Raw genomic sequence first — 11838 nt, 5'->3', positions numbered from 1 at the left:
TTAAAGCGAGTAATAAGGCTTTCAAAGGCATGGGTGACTATAAATAGACTTTTTTTGCCAATAAATATCTTTTTCTTCATGTTTCCCGAGGTAGACAATCAATTATAATATGGTTTCACAAAAAATACAAAAACATTCAACCTAAAATCAATTATGATATTCTAAAACCATTCAAAGCGAGTAATAAGACTTTTGAAGGCTTGGGTGACTAGAAATGAACTTTTCCTCCTAATCAATGGCTTTTTCTTCATGTTTCCCGATGTAGAAATTCAATTTTAATATGTTTTAACTAGAAATGTACAAACTTTCAACCTAAAATCAATTATGAGATAATAAAACCATTTAAAGCGAGTAATTAGGCTTTTGAAGGCATGGGTAACTATAAATAGACTTTACTTGTCAATGAATGCTTTTTCTTAACGTTTCTCGAAGTAGACATTTTATTATAATCTGTTTTAATAAAAAATGTAAAAAAATTTAACTTAAAATCAATTATCAGATTATAAAACCATTAAAAGCGAGTAATAAGGCTTTCAAAGGCATGGGTGAATATAAATTGACTTTTCTTGCTAATGATACCCTTTTTTCATGTTTCCCAAGGTAGGCATCCAATTATAATCTATTTTCATAAAAAACGTAAAGAAAATTCAACTTAGAATCAATTATGAGATTATAAAACTATTCAAGGTGAGCAATAAGGCTTTTGAAGGCTTAAGTGACTAGAAAAGAACTTTTGTTGCCAATCTATGGCTTTTTTTTCATGTTTTCCAAGGCAGACATTCAATTTTAATATGTTTTAACTAAAAATGTACAGAGATTCAACCTAAAATCAATTATTAGATTATAAAATTATTTAAATGGAGCAATAAGGCTTTCAAAGACTTAGGTAACTATAAATCGACTTTTCTTGCCAATGAATGGCTTTTCGTTACGTTTTCTAAGGTAGACATCCAATTATAATGTGTTTTAACAAAAAATGTAAAAAAATTCAAACTAAAATTAATTATGAGATTATAAAATCATTTAAAGCGAGTAATTGAGATTTTGAAGGCATGGGTAACTATAAATGGACTTTTCTTACCAGTGAATGGCTTTCTCTTCACGTTTTTCAAAGTAGACATTCAATGATAATCTGTTTTAACCAAATATGTATAAAAATTCAACTTAAAATCAATTATAAGATTATAAAACTATTTAAACTGAGTAATTAAGCTTTCAAAGGCGTGCGTAAACACAAATGGACTTTGTTTACTATTGAATGACTTTTTCCTCAAGTTTCTTGAAATAGACATTAATTATAACCTATTTTAGCAAAAAATGTAAAGAAATTCAGCTTAAAATCAATTATAAGATTATAAAACTATTTAAAGCAAGTAATAAGGTTTTCAAAGGCATGGGTGACTATAAATGGACTTTTTTTGCCAATGAATGCTTTTTTCTTCACATTTCTCAAGGCAAATAATCAATTATAATGTGTTTTCACAAAAAATGTAAAACAATTTAATCTAAAATCAATTATGAGATTATAAAACCATTCAAAGCAAGTAATAAGGCTTTCGAAGGCTTAAGTGACCAGAAATGGACTTTTCCTCCTAATCAATGGCTTTTTCTTCATATTTTTCAAGGCAGACATTCATTTATAATCTGTTTTAACTAAAAATGTAAAAAAATTCAGCTTAGAATCAATTATGAGATTATAAAAGCATTGAAAGCGAGTAATTAGGTTTTTGAAGGTATGGATAACTATAAATGGACTTTACTTGCCAATGAAGGGCTTTTTCTTCACGTTTCTAGAGGTAAACATTCAATTATAATCTGTTTGAACAAAAAAGGTAAAACAATTCAACTTAAAATCAATTATCAAATTGTAAAACCATTTAAAGCTAGTAATAAGGTTTTCAAAGGTATGGGTGACTATAAATGCACTTTTCTTGCTAATGGTAGCCTTTTTTTTCATGTTTCTAAGGCAAACACTCAATTATAATCTGTTTTCACCAAAAATATAAAAAAATTTAACTTAGAATCAATTATGGGATTATAAAACTATTTAAAGCGAGTAATTAGGCTTGTAAAGGCATGGGTAACTATAAATGGACTTTCCTTGCCAATGAATGGCTTTTCTTCATGTTTCTCAAGGTAGACATTCAATTATAATGTGTTTTAACAGAAAATGTAAAAAAATTTAACTTAAAATCAATTATCAGATTATAAAACCATTTGATGCAAGTAATAAGGCTTTTAAAGGCATTGGTGAATATAAATGGACTTTTCTTGCTAGTGATAGCCTTTTTCTTCATATTTTTCGAGCTAGACATTCAATTACAATATGTTTTCACTAAAATGCAAAAACATTCAGCCTAAAATTAATTATGAGATTATAAAACGAGTAATAAGGCTTTCAAAGGCTTGGGTAACTATAAATCAACTTTTTGTGCCCATGAATGGCTTTTTTTTACATTTCCTGAGGCAAACATTCGATTATAATATGTTTTAACTAAAAATATATAAACATTCACCCTAAAATCAATTATCAGATAGCAAAACCATTTAAAGTGAGTAATTATGTTTTTGAAGGCATGGGTAACTATAAATGGACTTTTCTTGCCAATGAATAGCTTTTTCTTCATGTTTCCTTAGGCAGACATTCAATTATAATCTATTTTAACTAAAAATGTAAAAAAATTCAACGTAAAATCAACTATGAGATTATAAAACCATTTAAAGCGAGTAATTAAGATTTTGAAGGCATAGGTAACTATAAATGAAGTTTTTTGTCAATGAATGACTTTTCCTTCTCGTTTTCTAAGGTAGACGTTCAATTATAATTTGCTTTAGTCAAAAATGTTAAAAATATTCAAGCTAAAATCAATTATGAGATTATAAAACCATTTAAAGTGAGTAATTAAGCTTTTGAAGGCATGGGTAACTATAAATAGACTTTTCTTGTCAATGATGGCCTTTTTTTCATGTTTCCTAAGGCAAACAATCAAGTATAATCTGTTTTAACAAAAAAGGTAAAACAATTTAATATAAAATCAATTATGAGATTATAAAACCATTTAACACGAGCAATTAGGCTTTTAAAGGTACGGGTGACTATAAATGGACTTTTTCTGCCAATGAATACCTTTTTCTTCATATTTTCTAGGGTAGACAATCAATTATAATTTCTTTGAACAAAAATGTAAAACAATTCAACCTAAAATCAATTATGAGATTATAAAATCATTTAAAGCGAGTAATTAGGCTTTTGAAGGAATGAGTAACAGTAAATGGACTTTTCTTGCCAATGACTAGCCTTTTCTTTACGTTTCCCAGGGTAGACAATCAAGTATAATCTATTTTAACAAAAAATCTAAAACAGTTTAACATAAAATCAATTATGAGATTATAAAACCATTTAAAGCGAGTAATTAGGTTTTTAAAGACATGGATGACTATAAATAAACTTTTCTTATCAATGATGATCTTTTATTTTATGTTTTTCAGGGTAGATAATCAATTATAATATATTTTAACAACAAAATGTAAAAAAATTGATTGTAAAATCAATTATGAGATTATAAAATCATTTAAAGTGAGTAATTAGGATTTCGAAGGTATGGGTAACTATAAATAAACTTTCTTGCCGATGAATTCCTCTTTCTTCATGTTTCCTAAGGTAGACATTCAATTATAATTTGCTTTAGTTAAAAATGTTAAAACAATTTTACCTAAGATCAATTATGAGATTATAAAACTATTTAAAGCGAGTAATTAAGCTTTTAAAGGCATAGATAACTATAAATGGACTTTTCTTGTCAGTAATTGTCTTGTTTCTTCATGTTTCCTAGGTTATACAATCAACTATAATCTATTTTAATAAAAAAGTAAAACAATTTAACATAAAATCAATTATGAGATTATAAAATAAGTTAAAGTGAGTAATTAGGCTTTTAAAGGCAAGAGTGATTATAAATGGACTTTTCTTGTCAATGAATGGCTTTTTCTTTACGTTTTCCAAGCTAGACAATCAATTATAATCTGTTTTACAAAAAAATATAAAAAACTTAAACTTAAAATCAATTATCAGATTATAAAATTATTTAAAGTGAGTAATAAGACTCTTACAGGCATGGGTGACTATAAATGGACTTTTCTTGCTAATGAATGTCTTTTTCTTCAAGTTTTCTGGGGAAAACATTCAATTATAATCAGTTGTCACCAAAATTTTAAAAAAATTCAACCTACAATCAATCATGAGATAATAAAACTATTCAAAGTGAGTAATAAAGCTTTAGAAGGCTTGTGTGGCTAGAAATGGACTTTTCTTACCATCAACTCTTTTTTTCATGTTTCTTAAGGTAGACGTTTAATTTTAATCTTTTTTAACTAAAAATGTACAAACATTCAACCTAAAATCAATTCTGAGATTGTAAAACCGTTTAAAGTGAGTAATTAGGCTTTTAAAGGCATGGACAATTATAAATAGATTTTACTTGTCAATGAATGACTTTTTCTTCACATTTTCTAAGATAGACATTCAATTATAATTTATTTTAGTAAAAAATGTAAGACAATTTAACATGAAATCAATTATGAGATTATAAAACCATTTAAAGTGAGTAATTAGCCTTTTAAAGGTATGAGTGACTATAAATAGACTTTTCTTGCTAATGATAGCCTTTTTCTTCTTGTTTTAAAGGCAGACATTCAATTATAATCTATTTTCACTAAAAATGTAAAAAAACTCAACTTAAAATTAATTATAAGATTATAATACCATTTAAAGAATCAATAAGGCTTTAAAAGGCTTAGCTATAATAAATAAACTTTTCTTGCCAATGAATAGCTTTTTCTTTATGTTTCCTAAGGCAGACATCTAATTATAGTCTATTTTAACTAATAATATAAAAAAATTCAACCTAAAATCAATTATGAGATTATAAAACCATTTAAAGTGAGTAATTAGGATTTTGAATGCATGGATAAATATAAATGACTTTTCTTGCCAATGAATGGTTTTTTCTTTAAGTTTCTTTAGGCAAACATTCAATTACAATCTGTTTTAACTAAAAATGTAAAAAAAAAATCAATCTAAAATCAATTATGAGATTATAAAACCATTTAAAGCAAGTAATTAAGCTTTTAAAGACATGAGTAACTATAATTGAGCTTTTGTTATAAATGATTGGCTTTTTCTTCACATTTCCCAAGGTAGACAATCAAGAATAATCTGTTTTAACAAAAAAAGTAAAACAATTTAACATAAAATTAATTATGAGATTATAAAACCATTTAAAGCGAGTAATTATGCTTTTGAAGGCATGAGTAACTATAAATGGACTTTTCTTACTAATGAATCATTTTTTCTTCATGTTTCTCAAGGAAAACATTCAATTATAATCTATTTTAACAAAAAATATAAAAAAACTCAACCCAAAATCAATTATCAGATTATAAAACTATTTAAAGCGAGTAATAAGGCTTTCAAAGGCATAACTGACTATAAATGGACTTTTCTTGCTAATGATAGCCTTTTTCTTTACGTTTCCCAAGATAAACATTCAATTATAATTTATTTTCACTAAAAATATAAAAAAATTCAACTTAACTTTAATTATGAGATTATAAATCCATTTAAAGTAAGCAATAAGGCTTTCAAAGGCTTAGGTAACTATAAATCGACTTTTCTTGCCAATGAATAGCTTTTTCTTTATGTTTCTTAGGGCAAACATCTAATTATAATATGTTTTTACCAAAAATGTAAAAAAATTCAACCTAAAATCAATTATGAGATTATAAAATCATTTAAAGTGAGTAATTAGGATTTTGAAGGCATGGGTAACTATAGATAGACTTTTCTTACCAATGATCGCTTTTTCTTTATGTTTCACTAGGTATACATTTAATTATAATCTGTTTTAATAAAAAATGTAAAACAAATCAATCTAAAATCAATTATGAGATTATAAAGCTATTTAAAACGAGTAATTAGGATTTTGAAGGCATGGGTAACTATGAATGAACTTTCTTGCCAATGAATAGCTTTTTCTTTACGTCTCTTACGACAAACATTCAATTATAATTTGTTTTAGTCAAAAATGTTAAAACAATTCAACCTAAAATTAATTATGAGATTATGAAACCACTTAAAGCGAATAATTAGGCATTTAAAGACATGAGTGACTATAAATAGACTTTTCTTGTCAATGAATGACTTTTTCTTCAAACAATCAATTATAATCTGTTTTAACAAAAATATGTAAAAAAATTAAACTTGAAATAAATTATCAGACTATAAAATCATTTAAAGCAAGTAATAAGGTTTTCAAAGGCATGGGCGAATATAAATGGACTTTTCTTGCTAATAAATACCTTTTTTTTTCATGTTTTCCAAGGTAGACAATCAATTATAATCTATTTTAATAAAAAAATGTAAAAAAATTAAACTTAAAATCAATTATCAAATTATAAAATCATTTAAAGCGAGTAATAAGGCTTTCAATAGCTTGGGTGACTATAAATGGACTTTTCTTCCTAACGAATGGTTTTTTCTTTACATTTCTCAGGGTAAACAATCAATTACAATCTGTTTTTACCAAAAATTTTAGAACATTTAACCTAAAATCAATTATGAGATTGTAAAACCATTCAAAGCAAGTAATAAGGATTTCGAAGGCTTGGGTGACTAAAAATGGACTTTTCTTGCCAATCAATGATTTTTTTTTCATGTTTTTTAAGGCAGACAATCAATTTTAATATGTTTTAATAAAAAATGTGCAAACATTCACCCTAAAATCAATTATGAGGTAATAAAATTATTTAAAGTGAGTAATTAGGCTTTTGAAGGCATGGGTAACTATAAATAGATTTCACTTGCCAATGAATGGCTTTTTCTTCAGGTTTTCAAAGGTAGACATTCAATTATAATCTGTTTTAAAAAAAATGTAAAAAAATTAAACTAAAAATCAATTATCATTTAAAGCGAGTAACAAGGTTTTTGAAAGCATGGGTGACTATAAATGGACTTTTTTTACCAATGAATTCCTTTTTCCTTATGTTTGCTGAAGCAAACATTCAATTATAATTTGTTTTCGCTAAAAAATTAAAAAAATTTAACCTAAAATTAATTATGAGATTATAAAACCATTCAAAGCGAGTAATAAGCCTTTTGAAGTCTTGATTGACTAGAAATGGACTTTTCTTGAAAATCAATAGTTTTTTTTTACGTTTTCCAAGGTAGACATTCAATTTTAATCTGTTTTAACAAAAAGAGTGCAAACATTAAACCTAAAATCAATTATGAGATAATAAAGCCATTTAAAATGATTAATTAGGCTTTTGAAGGTATGGGTAACTATAAATGGACTTTACTTGCCAATGAAAGGCTTTTTCTTTAGGTTTCCTAAGGTATACATTGAATTATAATCTGTTTTAACAAAAAAGGTAAAAAATTCAACTGAAAATCAATTATCAGATTATAAAACAACTTAAAGCACGTAATAAGGCTTTCGAAGGCTTGAGTTGCTATAAATGGACTTTTCTTGCTAATGAATGACTTTTTCTTCACTTTTCTCAAGGCAGACACTAAATTATAATCTCTTTTAACTAAAAATATAAAAAATTTTAACCTAAAATGAATTATGAGATTATAAAATTATTTAAAGCGAGTAATTAGACTTTTAAAAGCCTGGGTGACTAGATGGACTTTTCTTATCATTGAATGACTTTTTCTTCATGTTTCCTAACGTAGACATTGAATTATAATTTGTTCTAACAAAAAATGTAAAGAAATTCAACTTAAAATCAAATTATGAGATTATAAAACCATTGAAAGCGAGTAATAAAACTTTCAAAAGCGTTGGTGGCAATAAAAGGACTTTTCTTACCAATGAATGGCTTTTTCTTTATGTTTCCTGTGGTAGACACTCAATTATAATTTGTTTTAAGAAAAAATGTAAGAAAATTCTACTTAAAATCAATTATCAGATTATAAAATCATGTAGAGTGAGTAATAAGGTATTTTCTTCACGTTTCCTAAGGCAAACATTCAATAATAATATGTTTTAACCTAAAATGTAAAAACATTTAGCCTAAAATCAATTATGAGATTATAAAACCGTTTAAAGAAAGTAATTAGGCTTTTGAAGGCATGGGTAAGCATAAATGGACTTTTCTTGCAAACGAATAGCTTTTACTTTACGTTTCATGAGATAGACATTCAATTACAATTTGTTTTAGCCAGAAATGTACAAAAATTCGACCTACAATGAATTATGAGATTATAAAACCATTCAAACCTAGTAATTAAGCTTTCGAAGGCATGGGTGACTATAAATAGACTTTACTTCCCAATAAATGGTTCTTTCTTCGGGTTTTCCAAGGTATATATTTAATTATAATCTGTTTTAACAAAATAAGAAAAAAATTCAACTTAAAATCAATTATCAGATTATAAAACCATTTAAAGCGAGTAATAAGGCTTTCAAAAGTATGGGTAACTATAAATGGATTTTTATTGCTAATAAATGACCTTTTCTTCACGTTTCCTGAGGTAGACAATAAACTGTAATCTGTTTTAACAAAAAAAGAAAAAAATTCAACTTAAAATCAATGATCAGATTATAAAACCATTTAAAACGTGTAATAAGGCTTTCGAAGGCTTGGGTTGCTATAAATAGACTTTTCTTGCCAATGAATAACTTTTCTTAATAATGAATAACTTTTTCTTCACATTTCTCTAGGTAGATATTCAATTATAATCTATTTTAACAAAAAATGTAAACAAATTAAACTTAAAATCAATTATCAGATTATAAAACCATTTAAAGCGAGTAATAAGGCTTTTAAAGGCATGGGTGACTATAAATGGACTTTTCTTGCCAATGAACGCCTTTTTTTTCATGTTTCCTAAGGCAGACATTCAATTATAATCTGTTTTCATAAAAAATTTAAAAACATTCAACCTAAAATCAATTATGAGATTATGAAACCATTCAAAGCGAGTAATAAGGCTTTCGAAGGCTTCGGTAACTAGAAATGGAATTTTCTTTCCAATCAATGGCTTTGTTTATCATGTTTTCTAAGGTAGGCATTCAATTTTAATCTATTTTAACAAAAAATGTATAAACATTAAACACAAAATCAATTATGAGATAATAAAACCATTTAAAGTGAGTAATTAGGCTATTGAAGGCATGGGTAACTATAAATGGACTTTACTTGCCAATGAATGGCTTTTTCTTTGGATTTCTTAAAGTAGACATTCAATTATAATCTGTTTTAACAAAAAAGGAAAAAAAATTCAACTTAAAATCAATTATTAGATTTTAAAACCATTTAAAGCGAGCAATAAGACTTTCAAAGGCATGGGTGACTATAAATGAACTTTTCTTGCCAATGAATGACTTTTTCTTCACGTTTTCTGAGGCAGACATTTAATTAAAATCTGTTTAAACAAAAAATATAAAAAAATTAAACTTACAATGAATTACGAGATTATAAAATCATTTAAAGCGAGTAATAAGGCTTTCAAAGGTATGGACGAATACAAATGGACTTTTCTTGCCAATGATAGCCTTCTGTTCACATTTCTCGAGTTAAATATTCAATTACAATCTGTTTTCATCAAAAATGTAAAAGAATTCAACTTAAAATCAATTATGAGATTATAAACAATTTAAAGCGAGTTATTAGGCTTTCAAAGCCATGGGTCACTATAAATGGACTTTTCTTGCCATTGAATGGATTTATCTTTATGTTTCTCAAGGTGGACATTTGATTATAATCTATTTTAACAAAAAATGTAAAAAAATTCAACTTGAAATTAATTATGAGATGATAAAATCATTAAAAGCTAGTAATTAGGCTTTCGAAGGCATGGATAGCTATAAATAGACTTTTCTTGCTAATGAATTGTTTTTTCTTCAGATTTCTCAAGGTAAACATTCAATTATAATCCATTTTAAAAAAATGTAAGAAATTCAACTTAAAATCAATTATTAGATTATAAAACTATTTAAAGCGAGTAATAATGCTTTCAAAGGCATGGAGACTATAAATGGACTTTTCTTGCTAATGATAGCCTTTTTCTTCACATATCCTAAGATAGACATTCAATTATAATCTGTTTCACTAAAAATTTAAAAAAATTCAACTTAAAATTAATTATGAGATTATAAAACTATTTAAAGCGAGCAAGAAAGCTTTTAAAGGTATGAGTGACTATAAATAGACTTTTCTTACAATTATATCCTTTTACTTCATGTTTCCTAAGGTATACATTCAATTATAATCTATGTTAATCAATAATGTAAAGAAACTCTACCTCAAATCAATTATGAGATTACAAAACTATTTAAAGCGTGTAATAAGGCTTTCGAAGGCTTTTGTTGCTATAAATGGACTTTCTTGTCAATGAATGACTTTTTCTTCATATTTTTCAAGGTAGACATTTAATTATAATCTGTTTTAACTAAAAATATAAAGCAGTTCAACCAAAAATCAATTATGAGATTATAAAACTATTTAAGTGGGTAATTTGGCTTTTAAAGGTATGGGTGACTATAAATAGGCTTTTCTTATGAATGATAGCCTTTTTTTTCATGTTTCCCAAGGTAGACATTCAGTTATAATCTATTTTCACCAAAAATACAAAAAAATTTAACTTAAAATCATTTATGAGATTATAAAACCATTTAAAGCGCGTATTAAGGCTTTCGAAGGCTTGGGTTGCTATAAATAGACTTTTCTTTCCAATCAAGGACTTTTTTTTTCATGTTTTTCAAGGCAAGCATTCAATTTTAATCTATTTTAACAAAAAACAAAAAAATATTAAACTTAAAATCAATTATGAGATTATAAAACCATATAAAGTGAGTAATTAGGCTTTTGAAGGTATTGGTAACTATAAATAGACTTTACTTACCAATGAATGACTTTTTTTTTTAGGTTTCTCTAGGCAGACATTCAATTATAAACTGTTTGAACAAAAAAGGAAAATATTTCAAGTGAAAATCAATTATCAGATTATAAAACCATTTAAAGCGAGTAATAAGGTTTTCAAAGGCATGGGTTACTATAAATGGTCTTTTCTTGCCAATGAATGGCTTTTTCTTCAAGTTTCTCAAGGTAGACATTCAATTATAATATGTTTACACAGAAAATGTAAAACAATTTAACTTAAAATCAATTATCAAATTATAAAACCATTTAACGCGAGTAATAAGGTTTTCAAAGGCATGGGTGACTATAAATGGACTTTTCTTACCAACGATAGCCTTTTTCTTTATGTTTCCTAAGGCAGATATTCAATTATAATTTGTGTTAATAAAAAATGTAAAAAAATTTAAGCTAAAATCAATTATGAGATTATAAAACCATTTAAAGTGCGTAAGAAAGCTTTCGAAGGCTTAAGTTAATATACATGGACTTTTCTTACCAATGAATGGCTTTTTCCTCATATTTCTCAAGGTAGACATTCAATTATAATCTGTTTTAATCAAAAATATAAACAATTCAACCTAAAATCAATTATGAGATTATAAAACCATTTAAAGTGAGTAATTAGGTTATTAAAGGCATGAGTGACTATAAATGGACTTTCCTTATCAATGAATGGCTGTTTCTTCACATTTCTCAATGTAGGCATTCAATTATAATCTGTTTTAATGAAAAGTATAAAAACATTAATCTTAAAATCAATTATGAGATTATAAAACTATTTAAATTGAGTAACAAGGCTTTCAAAGGCGTTGGTGACTATAAATGGACCTTTCTTGCTAATGAATGACTTTTTCTTCATATTTCTTGAGGTAGACATTCAATTATAATCTGTTTTAAGCAAAATTTAAAAAC

This window comes from Theobroma umbraticum, unplaced genomic scaffold (genome assembly GCF_002168275.2).
Source record: "Theobroma umbraticum cultivar Fairchild unplaced genomic scaffold, ASM216827v3 scaffold_12.0, whole genome shotgun sequence".
Taxonomy (NCBI): domain Eukaryota; kingdom Viridiplantae; phylum Streptophyta; class Magnoliopsida; order Malvales; family Malvaceae; genus Theobroma; species Theobroma umbraticum.
The sequence above is the reverse complement of the archived record's forward strand: the minus strand, read 5'-3'. Positions refer to the sequence as shown.